Source organism: Ochotona curzoniae, unplaced genomic scaffold, assembly GCF_017591425.1.
Source record: "Ochotona curzoniae isolate NIBS_2020 unplaced genomic scaffold, NIBS_Ocur_1.0 contig_1071, whole genome shotgun sequence".
In the NCBI taxonomy this organism is placed as follows: domain Eukaryota; kingdom Metazoa; phylum Chordata; class Mammalia; order Lagomorpha; family Ochotonidae; genus Ochotona; species Ochotona curzoniae.
In genome coordinates this window covers 2,393,174-2,414,708 of record NW_024464939.1, presented here as the reverse complement: position 1 = coordinate 2,414,708, position 21,535 = coordinate 2,393,174, and the positions used below count along the sequence as shown (strand labels likewise).

At 40.5% G+C, this 21,535-nt stretch overlaps 1 pseudogene; it reads left to right on the top strand.

The window, feature by feature from the left end:
* The first annotated feature begins 739 nt into the window (after positions 1-739).
* LOC121164675 lies at positions 740-10,769 on the top strand (annotated as a pseudogene).
* The last annotated feature ends 10,766 nt before the right edge of the window (positions 10,770-21,535 follow it).

Genomic DNA, 21,535 nt, shown 5'->3' with positions numbered 1-21,535 from the left:
CTATGTTGAGTTAGACAGGAGGTTACTCTCTGAGTTCACAGGCCTACCAAATAGCTGTTTATCAGTAGAACTCTGTGTGTGTGTGTGTGTGTGTGTGTGTGTGTGTGTGTGTGTGGACTATTGAGAGAGAAAAGAGAGAGAACCATTGGATTGTCACGTGGTCGGTCTGTGATTTGCTATGTAGTTTATTATTACCATTGATTTACATTCCGGAGGATTTAGTATTTGTAAGTATATGAGATAAAGTAGTCACATACTCTCTTACAGAAGTCCTAAAACCAGTGGAGTCTTTCAGATAGTAGAGTTTAACTTTGAATGTAAAATGTACACTATAGTCATATAAAATGGCCAAGTGACAACTTTTCATCTAAAAGCTCTAACAAGTTGTTTTAATGGGAGAGTTGGCCACAACATTCTCTCAATAACCCCTTTTGCATCATATTTCTAGTGTCCTGGGATCTTGGTCACAGGGAGACTTAAGATTTTTTCTCATTCCCTGTGGGTTTAAAGCATATAAAGGAAAAGGGCGACATGTAAACTTACCCATATGCCATTTCCACTCCTTTGAGAGTGGTTACTTAAAGACGTATAACAAGGTTAGCTAATTCATTAATTAATTAACAAAGAGAGAGAGAGCGAGGGAGTGATTTGCAACCAATGGCTCACTCCCCAAATGACTGCAAGAGTGAGGCCTGGAAGAGTCTAAAGCCAGAAGCCAGTGACACCATCCCAGTCTACCATGCGGGAAGCAAGAATTCAAGTATTTTATTTATCATCAGTGGATGATAAATCAGTGCTCCTTAGGCACATCAACAGGAAGCTGGGTCAGAAAATGGAGTACCCGGAACTCGACACGTCTGAAGCCTTCCATTCCACATTTAAATTTTTTTCTCAGGTGTGACAGCGTGTCATTTTAACAGTCAATTTAAAGATATCATTTTGTTTCCAATGTTAAGTTCACTGTGGTAATCACCAAACAAATGCAGAGTGTTTGAAATATATGGCCAGTACAAACTGAGGTGTGCTGTGTCTGTAAAAATATAGATGTGATTTCAGAGATGTAAAAAGGAAGCTATATCTCTGGTTACATTTTATGACATGCTAATATTTTGGATATATTGGTTAAGATTTATTATTAAAATTCATTCCACCTATTTCTATTTTTCTTTTAAGTGTGGTTACTAGTCAGTTTCATGTTGTCTAAGTGGCTCCCACTTCTGGTAATATCATTCTAAAGTAACAGGCCCCCTTTTCTTCCATTACTTATAGTGTTAAAATAGTTTACACTTCACAAAAATATGTTAGGGCCCCATTTTTGCAGGTTTGTTGAAAGAATTTTCTTTTTGATATTTAACTTATTTTCTAAGCTCCTCTGTGCCTTTGCCCTTGGTTCTCCTATGTGGGATGCTAGCATACTGTTCCCAATCATGCATTAGAAGCCTGCTCAAAGATTTCTAAACACTTGCCCCAAACATCACTATGATATAAGGTCTAAAACTAAATCCCAATATTACATGCTGCCTTGACATCTGGTGAAATTGGTAAGATCCCAAAAGGCACAAAACCAAATCTCCTTTCTACTCAGCTCCTGTGGGTAAAGTATTTTAGCCAAATGTAGTCTCAGCTCATCCCTGTGTAGTGGCTAACAATTCCCTGCCAGCTCCAGAATCATTCAGACAAACTTAGCCATGCTCCAGTGGGAACGAGGGGACACCTGACCCCCTTGGTTCTGCACAGCCTGGCACAGATCCTGGGTGTTTTCTCTGTTTCAGAGTGCAAGCCCGGTGCCACCCTGCGTAACATACAAGTACTTCCTCCCTTGGCCTGTGGGCCGATGTGCCTGTTAGTAACAGTCCAGCACCAGCTGCTGCCTATTCGGAAGTTGTCAGAGCATCAGGAAAGACTGTGCCTCTACTAACAGGGCACGTGGGAGCTGGCTGAAATATCCACCATGCTCCTCTGCCCTATTCCCAGGTGGCACTGCACACCGTCCTCCTTTGCCACCCCACTGTGTACCTTGCGTCACCTATCTTAATAGCCAGACTGCTAAATTGCCAGGATTTGCAGATCTCTGTAAGTCTCTATCTATCAGCAATTGGAAGCCACTGGGAAGGAGCCCTGACTGCCCATGTATTTCTAGATCTAAAAACTGTGCCTGGCCCACAGTAGGAACTGAGTGAATGCTTAATGAATGAACTTGAAACCCAGGGCTTTGGGTTCAAAACAGTTCTCTTCACTGATGTTTGTGACCTCCGGCCTTGCGGATCTTGAGGGTTTGGCAGACAGAACTCACTGTTTCTGTTTTTCGACTTTAGTTTATATCTCAGCCTGCAGACTGTCCTCCATTTAGAATTAAATTAACTTCAACGGAGAGTCAAAGTACCTTGCTTGAAGAGAATGTTGCATTTGCCTGGCATTTTAATTTTCAGCGCAGATATGATTTGACCTCTCTGGTGGGAGGTGTCTGCTTTCCGTTTTCTGGGTGCTGTTCCTGGGATCACAAGATACTGCATGATGCTGCAAACAGCGCACCTGCCAACCCTGGCAGCCTGGGCCCCATGTTCGTCTCCCCACAGCACGGTCCCAGGCCCTGCCTTTTAGTGAGCTTCAGCTACCCCAAGAAAGAGGGCATGTTTTCTGTTCTGCAAGACATCTTGTATTATTTTTAAATATGCTGCCTTTGATACATATTCAAGCCCTACACATCCCCCACCCGTACACTCCACCCATTCTTAATTTTTAAACCCACATACCCTTCAAGGGAAATTGAATCCATATGTTTCTGATTCATCGACATACAAGTCGTCAAAATGTTGTTTTAAAATAGCGAAACTCAAATCCCACATGGGCTGAGTGGGTTTCAGACTTGGCATGAGGCTCTGGCTTCCCCTACCATGCCTGGCTAGGGGCAAACCTGCTGCGAGGAAACGGGAACACTACATCTCCCCAGAGCAACACTGCATCCCCCAGACGACACTGCATCTCCCCAGAGCGACACTGCATCTCCCCAGAGCGAGACCTGAATGGCACCTTTCTGCGAGGTTCAGATAGGGCCTCGAACGGCTGCCTTGCTCTAGTCAGCCTTCATTTCCACATGTCACCAGCTGCACTTGTCTGAGCCCTGACTGCGTGCCGACAACCAGCAGGACTGGAGCCCTTGACACGGATGCAGCCTAACCAGAACCAGCAATCTCCGAGGAAAGGGGTTAGGTCGATTATTCTACCAGATTGCGGACTCGTTAAATCATGGAGCTGACAGGACTCTGCCAAAACCAAGCTCTTCCTTCACACGGGCCTCAGGAAACTCCGACATAAGCCATCCAGGTAGCGTTGTCCGATGTTACACGGCGAATACAGGCGGCCGTTGACAGCCCCCCCATGCTCTATGGCTAACCCCAGGACTGACTTTCAGGTGATTCTGCTCAGCAGCTCTCAACCTCAGGAACTTTGTCACATTTGGAAGCATGAACACAGGTTGTATTCTTCCCCACACAGAAATTATTGAGGTTCTACTTAGTTCTAAGATAACAAACTGGGAAACTGTCAGAGGGTGCATTTTGATTTTCAAAAACCATTGCAGAAAAAAAAAAAAAGCACAGACATTGGCAGGGCAGCCAGCAGTAGGGTTTGCTGGGGTTAAGCTCATCAGGTAGCTCAGCTGCAATAGTTGAAATAACTGTCAGTTTCTCTGTCTTCACCATCCATATTTTCAATGCAATCATAGCATTAAACAAAATAAAGAAGAAACAGACTGGTTGTTCTATTCTTCTGGAATAGAAAATGGGAATAACGTATGTTTCCCTTAGCATTGTGAAGCTGGGTATGCGGTGAGGAGCACACAGGTGAGCAGGCAGGCGTTATTACCCCTCTACAACAGGGCCCAGGGCTCTGGAAACAGAGCATTTGTTACTTAGCAGGGGGGCTCGATGGCACAGTGCTCCCCACGGACTCCCAGGGAGAATGAGCGAACTTTCCACTAGACTTCATGATTAATGCCAATGAATGTAGCTGCTCTGCAATGGTGAGATCTCATTAGTATCAAGAAGTTCTGTTAGTTGGCACCAAAATGTCATCAGACATTTAGCTAAATTCCTGCTTTCCCCAGGGCCAAGCAGCCGCGCTCAATTTGCCAGAGGGCTTTGACTCGACAATCCCTTCCAACACGAAGCACGTGAATCCTGGGTACCCTGGTGGGTTCACAAACCCTGACAGATGTTTCTTTATAGAAACATGCAGATCCAACATCCCTTGAAAACCTTAAATGTATGATATTCTCGTGCTCTCTCTCTGAACTTTCTCCACATTGTTTATTTACTCATTGTGCTGAAAGCTGTCTTAAGTGTGCTGCTGAGCCTGGCCTTAAAAACAGCATTGTTGAGATAATGTTTGGAGTTTGAAAAGTTTGTTTATTAGCATTTTTGTTTTCGTCAAGATCAGAACTGTCTAGTGGTCATGGAATATTCCTCTGGGTCATTGTTTTATGGAATCCTGTTGTGATCTAAATTGATGATGATGGGACAGTCTGTGTAGCTAACTCTAAAAGGACAATGGAATCCATCTCAATGGTATTTGGTATACAGTCTAGAGAATACAGCTTTCAGAGTCAGCTATATCACTTGGCAACTGCTTTAGAAATGAGCACATGCACTGACAAGTATACAAGTCTGGATAAAAGAAAAGATTTTCCTCAGAGCCTACCATAGCAGACCAGCTGAGTGGTGCAGGAGCTTAAACCACTCTGTGATGCTAGTATTCCACATCAGAGATTTGGTTTGAGTCCCAGCTGCTCTGCTTCCAATCCAGCTCACTGTCCATTTGCCTAGCAGAGCAGCAGAAGGTGGCTAAAGCGTTTGGGCCCCTGTTACCAATGTGGGAGACCAGGAAGGAGTTCCAGGCTCCTGGCTTCCACCTGGCCCAACCCAGCCTCTTTGGAGAGTTTTGAACCAGTGAATGAAATTATCTCTCTGCCTTTAAGATAAGTTAAATAATTTATTTAAGATCCTGTTACAGTCAGGATGTAGATAGGCATAGAATTTGTGTCTCAGCCTTTCTTTCGAAGACCACTGATAACAGCAACACTGCAGCTACCCCATGGCTGATGTGTCTAGCTCGATGTTTAGCAGACTGTCCGCATTACCTTCTTAAATCAAGACCACCAGGTGAGGTGAACCTCATCTCTGAGGCTCACAGGAATTGAGCCACAGGTCTGAGGCAAGTAAATGGAAGAAGAGCGATACAGATCCAAGTCTGTCCGATTCCAAAACCTGCAGGGAAAACAGAACTAGCAAATTAAAACAGTCTCAGAAACAATAAACAATGCTGAGAATTCTATTTCCTATATTTTGAGTATTTGAAAGCTTTTAGTGAGGAAAAAAGACTTTTGCAAAATGTAGGTATTACTTTCAGATGAATACCATGGGGTGAATAACTAGCACGTAGCTGAAAAACTACCTCCTCCCCAGGCGAGGTAGCCTTTCATCTGCAGACTGCCTTCTCTTTTTTTTCTACACTGGCTGGTGGGTGCTTAGCTTTGGTTTCTGAGTCTTTCTCCCCAGCTGGACTGCATTGCCCTGCAAGGGGAGGAGTGAGTGCTGTGATGTGCACAAGGTTTGCCCCAGAGCTTGGCATACAGGAGTGCTCTTTGGGAAATACAGAGGAAACTCGTCAGCAGTTCTTGTATGAGTAGAGTAGTGAAACAGAAAAGCGGAACATGATCTGGAAGTTTTTGCTGACAAATCAACGGAATTTGAGAGCTGATTAGACCAGGGACCTCAGGCAGCCACATTTGACACGTAGGAAAGGTTAGACACTCCGATTTTTCGATGTTGAAAAGTCAGTTTGTAAGTAACACAGAGGATGGGCAGGGAATGGAACAAATGAAGTAAATCGAATGTTTCTCAGGCTCTCATTTCAAGGAAAAAAATTCACAAGAACCCACACGGTTGACTTACATTACTGTTAGTGATGTTATACAAATGATCAATTCATATAGTTTTGTACTTCTTATACTTACAGCTCTAAGACAACCATAAAATCAAACCAAATGCTTAAAGAAAATTTAAGACAAACTAAAAAAAAAAAATCAAGTTCAAAAACCATTCATTTAGGTGACCAGTGATGTTTCACAAAGACTAAAATAGCATTCATAATATCTGATTCCAATGGCCACAATGGTCACTCTTGAAACTTTTCCCTGCCGATGACAACAGGAGCCCCTGAGGAGTTGTTTTTCTCCAAGTCAGAGCATACACCTTGGAGCAAACAAGCCAAGGTGTGTTGGGGTTGGATGACACATAACTTCCTGTCAATCCAGGGCCACATCATAGTCCAAGCACAGGGTCCCCAAGGCGACTCCTGTCTAATCAGTGAGTTGAAGTAAGGAGCATGGGATACGTGGGTATGCACCTGCGGGCTCAAAGGTCGAAGCAAGATGACTGTTGCCCACTTCACACTTTCCTGCCCCACATTTGCCACTCGCCAGCTGAGGACCTACTGTATCTGGAGAAAATCTTCTACTTTATGGCTTTCCTCTGCAGGAATATCTGAATTCTATGCTTCTAGAGACTGAAGAATGTGGTATTTTGAGTCCTGGTGTTAGAGACAGTCTCTCCTTGTTGCCATTCATACTTCTGTAATGGGTAGCTATGATCATTAGGCAGGTTGATAAAAACTTCACAGTGTTGTTTCAAACATTAAATGGGTAAGCAGAAATAAAACAGACACTACATACTAAACACTCAGTAATTGATACTTTTAGGGGGAAGTGTTTTTTCTTAGAGAAAGGAGATAGATTACTGTACCTTGCAAATGAGGGGTCCTTTTCTATAGAGCTTACCTCATCATGGCTTGTTCAGGGATAGAATCAACTGATGGATGAACCACAGCATTTGGGATACTTTTCAGTAAGAGAACTAGATGGTTACTCCAAGATACCTTCCTAGAGTTCTGTAAGGGCCTTAGATGATGCCCTCTGTGATCAAGTGGATTTTTTAATCATGGAAGTCACTCACCTAAAAGGACCAGTGGGCATGCTGTTGCAAACAAAGCCTGGAGCTGACTGTGGGTAAGGAGCTGTTGTTGAGATCTTTGCCACCTGGTGGAGGCACTGGCGCACCTGGAGACCACTCTCTGCTCTCAGCCGGTACGGGGGCAGGCTGCCACTTCTTCCCAGGATCCGAGTACCACGAGCATGTTAGTTTCATCTTTTTTTGTTACAATACAATTCATATTACAGCAAGTGTGCCATTTTATTCATTTTATAGTGTATAATCCATCACAATTTTATTCATTCACAATGTTGTACAGCCGTCAACATTACCCAACTTTGGAACTTTTCTCAACTCAAGAAATGAAAGACCCATATCCATCAGACTCCCTTTCCGCATTCTCCCTTCACCCAGTTTATGAAAGCTACTATCCTGCTCTCTGTCACTGTGGAATTTCCTGTCCTGGATATTTCTTTCTCTCTCTCTCTCACACACACACACAAACACACATATTCATATAATGTGTAACCTTTTGTGTCTGGTGTTATTCAAGTAGAATAATATTTTTGAAGCTCTTCTACAGTAAAGCATGTATTAGTTCTTGGTTTCCCTTTCTGTGGCTGAATAATATGGGTGTGCCCCACTTTGTTCACCCAGCCATCATGACTGAATTTGTAATGGCCATGCTTTCTCCCTACACAAAACTAGCCCAAGGTTGCTAAGTGGGCCTCCGGTGATCAGACCTTCCAGAAATCCATATACCATGGGATTTTTCCTGACTTTTAAAAATGTTGTCAATATATATTTTTTTTAAGTTTTAGAAAAAACAAAAACTAAAAAAACTCTGTGAAACATTTTGTGTCTGTCAAAGGGGAAAAAAATGTCTTCAGACAAGTTCTGGTTTCCAGGTTAGCAACTGGCAGTTCGGATCTACCTTGATACTAATTGTCTTGATACTAATTCTCTAACTGATATATTAAATGTCAATTGTTAGCAGAATTTTTCAGCATCTCCTGGGTAGATGGTCTTATACATTACCTGTAGTATCAAGTTAAGTGTGGGTGTGTGTCTGTGTGTGTAGAAAGCTCCAGCTAACCTTTGGGCTATGTGGACCATTAAGCAAATCATCAATGTTGTTGAGAACTTATTTATTTAGACAAAAGAGATCAAAACCCTGCTATGCTATGAGTGCTGAGGCTGGTCCCAGCACAGTCTTTTGGTACAATCCAATTGACACCCTTCTACTTTTAGAACGCAGTACATGACACAGGCGGACAAGCAAACATAATTAAACACTGCCCAGATAGGGTTCTCCTTAATTAGTTGTAAGTTTCTATAATGAAAATACCTGGAGATTTATCTGCCTTCAAAGTCCCATTAAAGCTGTGCTGCTTTTGTTCCTTTGAAAATTTGGGAGTTTAGGACTTTTCGCCTCATGCTTCTTAATGATGGTAATTATATGATATGCTTAAAAGTGCTTTTGATCTTGGCCTCTCACAGCACTCGAGTGAGGCATCAATTCCCTCAGTCCCACTCTGAGGCAGGCAGGCCTTGTTTACGGCCAATGTGTGCTGACAAGTGTGTCACAGCCGTGCTGTTTCAGTGAGGATCTGCCATCAGCACTGGGCACAACGCACAGCTACTTGTCCCTCCTCCGCAACCTTAATGTTAACTGTAGGGGAAAAAAATCATAGCACCTTGCACTGGTGTAGTGTTTTACAGAGCCCTTTATCTCATTTAAGCAATAACATAAAATCCATAGAGGAACCAAAGAATGCAACACCCATTGCATCTGGGTGTTGTGTCAGTGAGGGTGTGCCAAGGGTGTGCCAGCTTTGCTTTGTGACCGAATGAAGGAAGATTTGTGACCCTACATATGTATACACACATGGACATATATAACTCCTGAGCCAGCAACGGGAGTTTGTTTATATTGCAAATAAATATTATTTTTTCTAACAGGTCTCCCAGAGGGCAGTGCCCTAACTGGGTGACAGGTGGAGCCATGTGAATCTCATCTGTGGCTATAGGAAACAATTCCTTTTCTTTCCTGTGGTTCTCAGCCTTGTTAATGAAGCAAAGTACAATGATTATATCAATCTGTAATGGATTTTATTGACTTTGTACCTTGCCAGAATGTCCATTTCAATGACTCTTCATCCTTGGGACAGGTCACAAGTCAACAATTAATACTAACTGTGGAAAAGAAGTTAAAACTTGTGCCTTAATGGTTCGTCTGTCATAGGCCTTCCCAGGAAAATAAACTCTCTTAAGAACGGGTTGAGATTTCCTTAAAATTGACTTAAACTGATACAAATCTCCAGTTATGATGTCACAATAAACAGCAGATTTGAGCACTTGGCCTATGCATCTAATTTGGGGAGGACTCATAAGATTCATACAAAAGAGAACTTGCTTTTTCAGTGAAAACATAAGAATGGACATTTGGTGTAGTGGCTAAGATACAGGTTGAGCTACCCCCATTCTATATGAGAGTGTCTGGGTTCAACTGCTGGGTCCTAACCTGATTCCAGCTTCTTGGCTAATGCAATTCATAAAAGGCAATGCATGATGGCTCCAATATTTAGGTTCCTGTCTCCCATGAGAGAGATCCAGATTACCTTCCAGGCTGTTGGCTTGGAGCTGGCTCAGCCCTGCTCTTGCAACATCTGGAGTGTGAAGCAACAGAAGAAAGATCTCTCTGTCCGTGTCTCTGTGCTTTTCACTTAAATACATACATAAATGTACATTTTAAACATATTTATTTATTTAAAGGCAGGGATACAAAAAGAACACAGAGATATTCCATCCACTGATTCATTCTCCAACTGGCCACAATAGCCAGGTTTGGGCCAGGCAGAAGCTTGAAGCCTGGAATTCCCTCCAGGTTTTTCGTGAGTACAGGGATACTTGGACCATCCTCTTCTACCTTCCCGGGTACAATAACAGGGAACTGAATCAGAAGTCAGGCACCTGGGTCTTGTATTTGTGCTCATATGAAATTATAGCATTGAGGGCAGTGGTGTAACCCACTTTGTCACAATGCCAGCTCCATAAATAAATGCATACATAAAAAAGAATAAGCCACACAGACCACATTTGCTTTTCTTTAAAGATCTTAGAAGACTGTGCCACCTCTCTAGTGATATCTCTAAGATAAAGAGGATCAGGGACATGCTGGTTTTGGGTCTATGAATTGCTTTTCCTCATTTAACATTAGCTTTATTTTGCTTTCAGAAATTTCAGTAGGCTTTGCAGATGCCATTATCACCCACAACTGCTCACCATCAGCTGTGGTCAACCCCACCAAGTTTTACAACATCACTGTCAACTACGAGCTTTTGGGCTATGTCTCTTCGAGCTGTTTGCAAACTGTCCCAAAGATTGCAGAAAACTTCCATGCTCTGAGCACTGGAGAGAAAGGACTTGATTACAAGGGTTCCTGCTTTCACAGGATTATTTCAGGGTTTATGTGCCAGGGTGGTGACTTCACATGCTATAATGGCACTGATGACAAGTCCATCTATGGGGAGAAATTTGATGATATAAACTTCATCCTGAAGCATACAGGGCCTGACATCTTGTCTACGGCTAATGCTGACCCAACACAAACGGTTCAGAGTTTCTCATCTGCACTGCCAAGACTGAATGGTTGGATGGCAAACATGTGGTCTTTGGCAGATGAAGGAGGGCAGGAGTATTGTGGAAGCCAGGGATAATTTTGGGTCTGAGAACGTCAAGGCCAGTAAGAAGGTTACTATTGCCAACTGTGGACAGCTATAATCCATCACTTGTTTTCTCCTCACCAACAGACCATTTCTTGTATAGCTCAGGAAAGCATCCCTCCATCCCATCTGCTAACACCCTACACTGCACTCAATGCAGTTCTTGGGGTTCCCTGTGTTTCTTACTCCCCTTCCACATCTAGCAGTATTGTTGAGTTAAAGTTATGATTATGAAATAAAACCTCAAATGACAAAAAAAATTAGTAAAAATATCAAAAATGAAAGTTTAAGCATCAAATTAACCATGGTTCATTTATAATAACAAAATATTTAAGAATTACTTCTAAAACATTTTGAAGATTTATTTGTTTGAAAGGCAGAATTACAGAGAGGAGGAGAGACAGAGAGAAAGAGACAGAGATCTTCCATTGGCTGGTTCATTCTCTAATGACCACAATGACCATAATTGGGTTGATCCAAAGCCAGGATCCAGGAGCCTCTTCCAAGTCTTCCATGTGCGTGGAGGCCCCAAGGACTTGGTCTATCCTCCAGAAGCAAGGAGCAGGATAGGAAGTCGAGCAGTCAAGATTCAAACCGTTGACCATGTGTGCTGTCTATACTGCAAGCCAAGGCTTAGCCCACTATATTATCCAAAATTACTCCTATGAAACATGTGACAGTACCTGTATGAATGAATTGAAAATAGAAATAACACTCTCTGAATCTCAATACCACTTAATGCCCTGTTTCGCCTTTGGGCAGTGGGGTGCATGAATTTTAAACACATGAGGTATGAACTTCTAGTGCCTTTGGAAAAACGTTGATGTCAAGCTAAGTAGATTGAGTTCTCCATTCAGATCCATGGAAAGCCACAGAATCAAATTTGAGAAGAAATCAGACGCAACAAAACAAATACAGATTTCACTTAAAATTTGCTAAAATTTAAATAAGCGTAAAGTGATCGCTATGAATTTTTCTATCCTGAATGTCTGTCTAAAGTTTACACTTTTTAAAATCTCAAAATCTACGCTGGGCTGTCTTTCTCCAGGGGTGGGGATGTATACAATTAAGGGCACCACAGCCACTATTTACTGTATTCCTTTCTTTGGTGCCAGAATTCTTTCAAGCTTTTTAAACATCATCTTCATATAAGCCCCATAATGTAGATGCTGTTCCTCCTGTTTAGAGATGCAGGAAGTGAGATATACAAATGCTAACTAGCTTGCTGGAGGACAATGTTCATAAAGCAGCCAGGATTATTTCCCAGAGCTATCTAAAAGCAAAGCTGACATTCTTATCTAGCAGATTATTCTGCCTCGAGGATATAATTTTAGCTGGAAGACAGGGGACCTGGAACCAATAATGTTAGCACAAGAAGAATCCATCTCATATATTATTCCTTCTATGAAAAGGTAAAGAGAGAGAGAGAGAGAGAGAATGAATACCATGGTATTTCATAAGGCTAGAAAGATATTTAAGACCAGCATTAAGTTATTTATTTCTTTATTTATTTTCTGTGTTTTATAAATGCAGTTTTAAAAGCACAATGATACATCCCAGCCTCTCTTTCTTCCTTCTTTGTGTTTCTTTTCATTTTTGCAAGAATATACTTTAAATTTACTTTATAATTGCTAGTTTATGATCCTCCACTAAATAAACAATTTAAAAAGAGTAAGTAGAAAGGCTGCTATCCTTATGAGTGTAGCCAGGTCTGTAAACAATAAGCATATCGCAAGTTGTCAATTTCACATATTTTGCACTTCGTGTATTAGTTAACGCGTGTCAGAGAAAATGTATTTGTCTTTTGGTGACTGGCCCATGCAACTGAGTATATGGCATCTATTTCATTGTGAGAAATAGGATTTCATTCTTTTTAATGCTGAATAGTGTTCTATCATGCATATGTAACTTTTTCTTCTCCAGTCATCAATTGATTAACATTGAGGTGATTTCATGTCTTAGCTGTTTCAAATTGGGCTGTTCTAAGCATGGAAGTATAGATAATTTTTCCATATGCTAGTTTTATTTTATTTGGCTAAATTCCCAAGAGTGGGTGACTGAGTCATATAGTAGAACTGTAGACTTATGAGGAATTTCAGTACTGTTATACTAGTTTTCATTCCACCAATAATGTATTAGGGTACAATTCTGGTTTGATTTTTGGATGAAAGCCAGTCTAACTGGGGTGAGGGGAAACCTCATTTTGATTTTAATTTGTATTTCCCTGAAGGCCAGTGATGTTGTCTGTTAGTCATTTGTATTTCATCCTTTGAAAAATGCTTGTTCATGTCCTATGCCCATTTCTTCACTGGATTTTTCGTTTTCTTACTGAGTTTCTTGAGGTCTTTACATACTCTTGCTGTCAATGAGTCAGCAGGTATATAACTGGCAAATACTCTCAACCATTCTGTTGATTGACTCTTCACTTTGCTGAATGTTTCCTTTCCTGGGCAGAAGCTTCTTAGCTTGCTGTAATTCCTTTTGTTTATTTATTTTGTTTGTTTTTATTGACTGTGCTTCTAGGATATTTTCTTTACTGGGCCAATGTCTTACAGTGCTTCCCTTGCTTTCCTCTAGTGATTCTTTTTTATAATATCAGGTTTTAGGTTTAGACCCTTTTCCTTATAAATAGACTTTTCTGTAGGATGTGTGGTAGGAGTCTTTTTTCATACTTTTGTACGTTAAGATCCAGTTTTACCAAAACCATCTGTTGAAGACACTCTTCTTTATCCATGGAGTAATTAACTCTTACATCAAAGATCAACTTGTTGTAGACATGCATATAAATTCTGGAGTTTCTTTTTAAAAAAATTTTTTTTAAAGATTTCTTAATTCATTTGAGAGTCAGAACCAGAGAGAGAGAGAGAGAGAGAGAAAGAGAGACAGAAAGAGAGAGAGACAGAGATCTCCCATCTTCTGATTTACTCCTCAGATGACTGCGATTACCAGAGCTGGGCTAAGCCAAGGCCAGGAGATTCTTTCTTGGTAGATGAGTGGTAGATTCCCAAACCCTCGGGCTGTTGTCTACTGGATCTCAATTCCTCTTTTGATGGGCATCTGGGCTGTTTCCATGTCTTGGCTACTGTAGATTGTGCTGCTGAAAATATAGGAGTACAGTCACTTCCTCACACGCAGATTTTACTTCCTTTGAAAGATTTTCCTTCCCAAAATGGGATAGCTGGGTAATGCATAAATCAATTTTTTTTTTATCTCAGCACTCTCCAAACATAGCAACTCCCCTAAGCCTACACTCCCACCAGCAGCGAAGGAGGGTACCTTGCTCCCCATATCCATGCCAGCACATGATATTGGTACAGTTCTGAATGTAGGCTCCAATCTCACTGGAGTTGGGTGGAGCTTCAATGTGGTTGTCATTTGTATCTCTCTGACAGCTAGAGAGGTTAAGCATTGTTTTTCAAAAGTCTATTAGCCCTTTGAATTTGTTCTTTTTAAAAATGTTCATTTTTATCACCCATTTCTTCACAGGGTTGTTTTATTTTGTTGTCATTGAGTTTCTGAAGTTTTGGGTAAGTCCTGGATATTAATGCCTTATTGGTTGTGTAGTGTAGAAAGATTTTCTCCCATTCTGTTGGTTGCTTCCTTGCTTTGCTGATCATTTATTGTACAGAAGCTTCTTAGTGTGATGTAATCTCAATTGTTTATTTTTTTGTGTTGCCTGCCTCTGCTTTTGAAAATTTTTCCAAGAACTCTTTACTAATGTCTGTATCTTGCAAAGTGCTTCCTGTGTTTTCCTCTAGTAGTTTGATGATATCTGGGTGCAGGTGTAGGTCCCAGAATCACTTAGAGCTGATTCTTGGACAACTTTAGATTTCTAATATTTTATTTTGGGCCACATGTCTATTTTTGCCAGCGCCAGAGTGTTTTAAGTGTACCTACTCTGTGATATATCTTCAAATCTGGAATTGCGATGCCTCTGGCTTTGTTTTAATTGCTTCGGATTGCCTGAGCAATTCAGGGTCTCTTGTGTGTCCAAATGAACTTCAGAGTCATTGTTTTTTCTAGATCTGAGAAGTTATAGGTATTTTGCACTGTATCATATGGACATTTTGATGACATTAATTCTCTCAGTTGATGAGTATGAAATCTTTTCTTTTTATGGTGAATTTTATTTCTTTAATGTTTTACAATTTTTTTTGTGGAAGAAGTTCACACCCTTGCTTAAATTTATCCTATGTTATTTACATTTACAGTACTTACTGTTATTTTCCAGCACTGGCATTATTTATGTATATAAATGCTATCAATTTTTGTGTATTGATTTTATATCCTGGAACATTGCCGAACTCTTAAGAGTTCCAAAAGGCTCTTAGATCTTCTTATTTGGCTACGTACAGGATTATATCATCTGCAAGCAGGGATAATTTGACTTCCTCCTTTTCCATTTATATCCCTTCGAATTTTTGTTTTTCTTGCCTAATTCCTCTGGTTCAAACTTCCAGAGCTGTACTGAATAGTAATGTTAAGAGTGTAATGTAAGATTTTAAATGGTGATAAATAAATATTCAACACATAACCAATAATCAAACATTGCACATAATAACATAGACATTTGTTTTGATTTTTTTGGTAATGCTGGTTTTAGGAGAAGCAAACCATCGTGTTAGCAAAAGTTACTCAAGGTTTAGAATTAAGGTAAATGCAAGTGTTTGGAAATACTTGTTCAACAGGTCCACCAAAGGATTCGATTTTTGTTTTCCTTTTTGTTTATTATTTGTTAAGACCCATATTCTGTGAAGGTACCTGTAAACTTGGAGATTCTTGTCTAGGATAGATGTAAATTACTCTATTCACACAGAAAGGAACCTTCAGGTTTACATCCTTCTTGCCTCCCATGATGCAGGTTTGTGCATGTAGCAGGATTCCATTGCCTTTACTGAGTGACTACATAAACTTCTTGTTGTCAAACCACTCTGAACCAACTTTTGCTGTTTCTTTCTTTTTTTTTAAGGATTTATTTGATTTTTATTGGAAAGTCAGATATATAGAAAGGAGGAGAGACAGAGAGAAAGATCTTCTGTCCGATGATTCATTCCCCAAGTGATTGCAACAGCTGGTGCTCTGCCAATCTGAAACCAGGAGCCAGGAACTTCTTCCAGGTCTCCCACACAGGTGCAGGGTCCCAAGGCTTTGGGCCGTCCTCCACTGCATTCCCAGGCCACAAGCAGGGAGCTGGATGGGAAGCGGGGCTGCTGGGATTAGAACAGCACCCATTTTGGATCCCGGGCGTTCAAGGCAAGAACTTTAGCCTCTAGGCTACAGCGCCGGGCCCAAATCATGCTCTTTCTATGTTATTGGATCAAATGTAACTTTGACATGTGCTTGGATTTCAATTTTTTTTTAAATTTGTATGAGAGTCACGTTTTCACATTTTTTTCCAAATTATAATTTGGCGCCAAGAGGCCTGAATAAGTGAAATGGAAGAATGTGAGTTTTCATTTTAGGCAGAACCAATGGTAAAGGCCCTAGTTGAATGAAAAGTACAGGGCCACGTGTTTTAGAGATCTTTTAAACATATAGCTTTGCTATCCAATACTAGCTTAACACTTATTGCTATTATGGTTGGAATCATCTTTCTTCTCATGAAAACTGATGGGTGCCAGTATGTCTAATACATTCCAATATTAGAATAGGAAGACTTGATTTGTCATTTTTTTCCTCGTCAAACTGAAAAATAACCTTCTAATACAGCTTTCCAACCTTGCTTCCTTTCTAAGACTGAATAGATGAAAATGAAGCTAATAAGTTGCTCATATTCCCAAAGAGAAGTACAAGACCCCTTGTCGTTTCAGGAAGTTAAAGGTCAAGGATCTCATTATTCCAGAAATTTCCTGGGCTGATCTCAGTAGTATCATGAGAGCTCTGTTTCTTGAGCGTGACACTCAACCTATTGAAGAGAAGGTATGACCTCCTGACAGATCACACACTGCTCCAAACATAAAGATGTATTTTTGGAAGTGTCCATTATGTACAGCCCAGTCTACTGGATAGCAAACTATCCTGCTTAATATTTGAAACATTAGATTCAAAATCTCACTCATTATTGCCTATCTTTGCCATCTCTAAGCCCTATAACGGGAGATTTTGCTTTGTTCCCTCTTGTGTCACCAGCACTTGGAGCAATGATTGATACACCTGATAAGCATTTAGTATGTGAATCTGCACTAAAATACTTGAATGAGTGAAGGCTCCTTCTCCATGTGGGCATGACGGTCCCATAATATTCACACAAAAAAATTATTGTATCAACCCTTACTGGTGATTTCCAATTGCTGCTAATCCTATGTTAGAATTAAAAATCATTGTTAATTTAGATTCACAATTAGTGATTTTAATGTGATATGGATTTTTTGGTATATAAATGTATGCATTTCCATCACATTATTTTAGTGTATAATTTGTTGTGTCCATGTCTGTATCACACAGAACCTTGGTGGGCATCTGTTGGTATGGCTTAGTGGTCCTAAAGTCTCCAAGCGACATTTCATCTTATTTGAGAACATCAAAGTTCCAATTGTTCAAAAATGATCAAGAAATGATGAATTATATTTTTCACCCAAACAGCCCTAGTGTAGTGGCTGATACACAATTCAAAGCAGTGTCTCATTAATGTGTTTTGGTGGCTCACAAGGTCTCTGAAAGTCAGGCACAATGGCATAGTCATATGACACGCTCCCTCACATGTTTTTATTTACTTACGTTTCTGACAAATGAGTTAAAGTGCATGTGTGTATTTACCAAGACTGTAAGGGAATTTTTACTTCTTAATGTTTTCTGGAAGGTTTTAAAAAGATTCTGTGTTCATCAGAATGAATCCTTTGGGCTTGGCATGGTAACTCAGCGAATAAAGTTCTCACCTTGCATGCGCTAGTATCCCAGGTGGGCAATGGTTCTAAGCCCAGTGGCCCTGCTTCGCATCCAGCTCCCTGCTTGTGACCTAGCAAAGCAGTTGAGGATGGCCCAAAGCTTTGGGACTCTAAACAAAAACATATCATATTCTTTTGAAGTCCAGATGGAATGTTTCTTTAAAAATGATCATGTTATACTAAAATGTAAAAATTAATTATAACAAATAATTAAGTAATTCAGATCACATTTCTTGAACTATGCAGAATGTTAAAAAGAAGGATCAAAACAGAACCAAAAGAATGCCATAGATTTGGAAACTTTAAAATACAACTCAATAAATGCATGGATTACAAAAGGATTCCTACTGGACTTTTTAAACTACTAAGAAAGAAAAAACAAAGCTATTAGGTATTACAACTTGTGGGATAAAGTGAAACTGATGCTCAAGTTTATAGTAACCAAAGCAGAAAAATCAAATATTGCAAGCTAAGTTCTTCAGTGAAGAAATTAGAAGACATCACAGCCGATCCAAAGAAAACAGGAAGAATGAACTATCAAATCAGCATAAGATAAGGAAATTAAAGGGCAAAAATAAAAGAAAATGATCTTTTTTTACATTATTATTTATTTTTACATTTTATTTTTATTATTACCATTTTATGATACAGTTCCATATTCCCTTTCTCTTTCCCATTTCTCATTTCCCATTTCTCTTTCTGCACCTTCTGGGACTCCCATAACTCTTATTTTTGGCCTCTTAATAGCGTCTTTCAATTCTTGATTTTTTTTTTTTTTTTTTTTTTTTGGCCTGATCCAGTTCTGCTTCCAACTTTTTGTTTGCTTCGCCCTGGTGACAGGAAATATTTTCCAATTCTGAGATTCTTTCTTCTGCTTGCTTCATTCTATTTTGGAGACTCTCCACTTTACTTTTCATTTGCTCTACTGTGTTCTTAATTTCTGATAGATCAGCCTTAATTTGCTTTATTGCTTCCTTAAATGATTTGAACTCTTGAATGAGCTTCTCATTTTTTATCAGAATCTTTAAAATGAGTCTTATGGATTCTGTGTGCCCCATTTTCTCAGTGTCTTCCTCAGAGGTTGGCATAGGGTTTTGCTCCTTTGCAGGGAGTTTTCAGTAATATTCACTGTGCCTTTGTCTCTTCTTTTGCTCTTGATCATTGTACTTCTGGTTAGCAGAGTCTGCTCTTTGGGGCTGGATTCTAAGCTGTGTCATCCACAGGTCTACAATGTGATTTTACTTATTGCAGTTGGTACACAACTTTTTGCTTGCAGCCACTTGTGCCACAACCTCCAGCGAGTTCCAGGTCTGGGTTCTTATATCAGATTTCCACTGTGGTCTCCACAGCCCCAGCTCTTGGCTCACCACTCTCCACCTCCTGTGATACCGTCCTGAGTTTGCACCTTTGTCTCTGCAACCTTTCTCCCACTTCTGGTTGGAGCAGATCCCAGGATTAGAGAGACACCAGGTGTCCTATATAATTAGGTTGTTGGTCATGATCTTGTCGGAACCTGTTGAACGTTATGTCTGGGTGCCACATGGACCTATTTTGACTGGTATGTGCCGGTATTATTTTCCTGCAGGACCAGTGCAATCCAGTGAACTCAGCGAGTTCTCATGATCTCAGCACATGGGCAGTTCACTATTATCCCCTGCAGTGCCAAAGCTGTTGCCACAGTGTACAAAATAGTGCCTGACGTACCACCACTACAGTTCTTGATCTGCTGGCCTTCACATCCGAGGGCTAGCCAGACCTGCCCGGGGTGGAACCCATAGAATGCCATGTCGATGCAGTTCAAAAATGAGCGCACTCCCAGCTCAGCACATGCTCAGTCCTTTCCCTTGCTTTTGCCTCCTTACACAAAAATGGCACCCAATACGGCCCAAGTGGCTGACTGGGCTATGAAATCCACCCTGTTCTCGCACTGCTCATCACAGATCTGCTGCTCTGTCTCTGCTCCTGGTCAAATCAAATGGACAAACAGGATGGACAGTTCTTTATCTGGATTCACCTCCCAAGCTCCCAGTAAAAGTCCCTTCCCACCTGGTTGCTGGTGGAGTTCAGATCGCTGTTAACTGAATGCTGCCGGAGTATCAGTCACTGCATCACTACACCATTGTGTCCCCTGCTTTCCTGTGTCTGTCAGTCTCCAGGTACCCCTCTGCCATTGTTCTGTCCTTTCCTATTTCCTGAAATATGTCCTCTTTGCTTCATCCTGATTAAATGTTTTTCCGTCCGTTTAAACATGTCCTTACCCTATTCCGCCGTCTTGATTCTGAAAAAGCTAATAAACTTTGAATGATTAATAAGATTTCAGAAACTTCTGACCAAAATCAATTAAGGACAAAAGCAAGAAATTAAAAAACAGTGATATTAGAAATTTTATAAATGGAACATGGAAGAGCCAGACCAGGGTGAAGCTGAGATGAGCTCTGGTGGGGATCACCTGTGTGTGCACACCCAGCGCATGCCCAATAGCTTTGTAAGGCAGCTCTGTGCAGGCAGACAGGGTGTCTGGACTGGCCTCAGGGTCCAGCATTCTCAGTTGATCAGTCTTAACTGCCCATTGCAAGGTACTATTGGTTGATAGATGTGGCTCAGATACAAGCCCACAGACAGATCCTTGCAGCATTGGCTGTGGTCTTTCCCTCAGGCTACTTTGGTCTTCAGGAGCATAAGTGCTCCAGAGATGAGGCATTCATAGGCAAGGAACAAGGAGCCTGCATGCGTGCTCCAGATGATCTAGCATCACGGCATTTGTGGGCATGGGATAAGGAGCCTCTTGTAGGTACAGAAAGAGGCTTGCAGGAATGCTAGACATTTCCTCAGTCCACACTGAACAAAAAATTCATTGTAGATTGGGGACAAATCTGACTTTAGGCAATATTGTGAGCCTAAATAAGTAAAGACTAATCAATAGCATGCTTATGGTAAACTGCAACTTAGGATGCTATTTTGAAAAGGCAGCAATAACCATTGGCTCAAAGAAACTAATCATACTGCTTTGGATTCTAGATGCACAGCCACAAATGAAGACAGATGGCTATAACTAATCCTTCAACGTGCAGAACACAAGAAGCATCAAGAAGATTCACACACTCCCTTGAAGAGCATAGAGTATCAGAAATCAACCATCTAAGAACTGAAATTTACAAATGTTTTCATGAAGGTTGCAGTATAGATGTTACAGAAAAACTCAACAAAATTCAAGAAAACAGAGAAATTCAACAGGCTGACAGAAATTAGACAGATGGATGTAATTAAGCAAAATCAAGCACAAATCCTTCAAATGAAAAGTGTATTACGTGAAATAAAAGAATGTGATAGAAGGAAGCAGTAGCAGAATAAAGCATTAATAAAAAAGAATTAGTGAGCTCAAAGACAGACATCGTATAAACACATAATTGGAGGAAAAAACAGAAAAACAAGAATGAAGAAGCATGAAGAAACTTTACAGGACATAAGAGAGAACATTAAAAGAGAAACTAGGTTATTGGGATCCAAAGTGTTGAGAACATCAAAGCAACAGACAGCATACTGATGGGAAAGTGGAAGAGAATTTCTGAAACCCACAGGGAACTACAACTGTCACAATACAGTAAGGTCAAAGGTCACTGGCCAAACCTATCCCAAGATGTATTACAGTTAAGCTCTCCAAAATTGGAGAGCAGATTCTTAGAGCTGTCAGAGGAGTGAAGCAAATAATGTAAAAGGAGTCCCAATTCACCTGAGAACTTCTCAACAGAAATTTTACAGACTGTTCTGAGAAATGAAAAACAGAATCTTTCAATCAGGAAGAAAAAGATCTTAAGAAGAATATATCAGAGGAGAGAAAAACGCACTTTACAAATAAATTCATAATTCTAAGACTGTAAACACAACGTGTGAGCCATTTGTATTTTTACTGTGGAGACTAACAATTTTGATCACTACATTG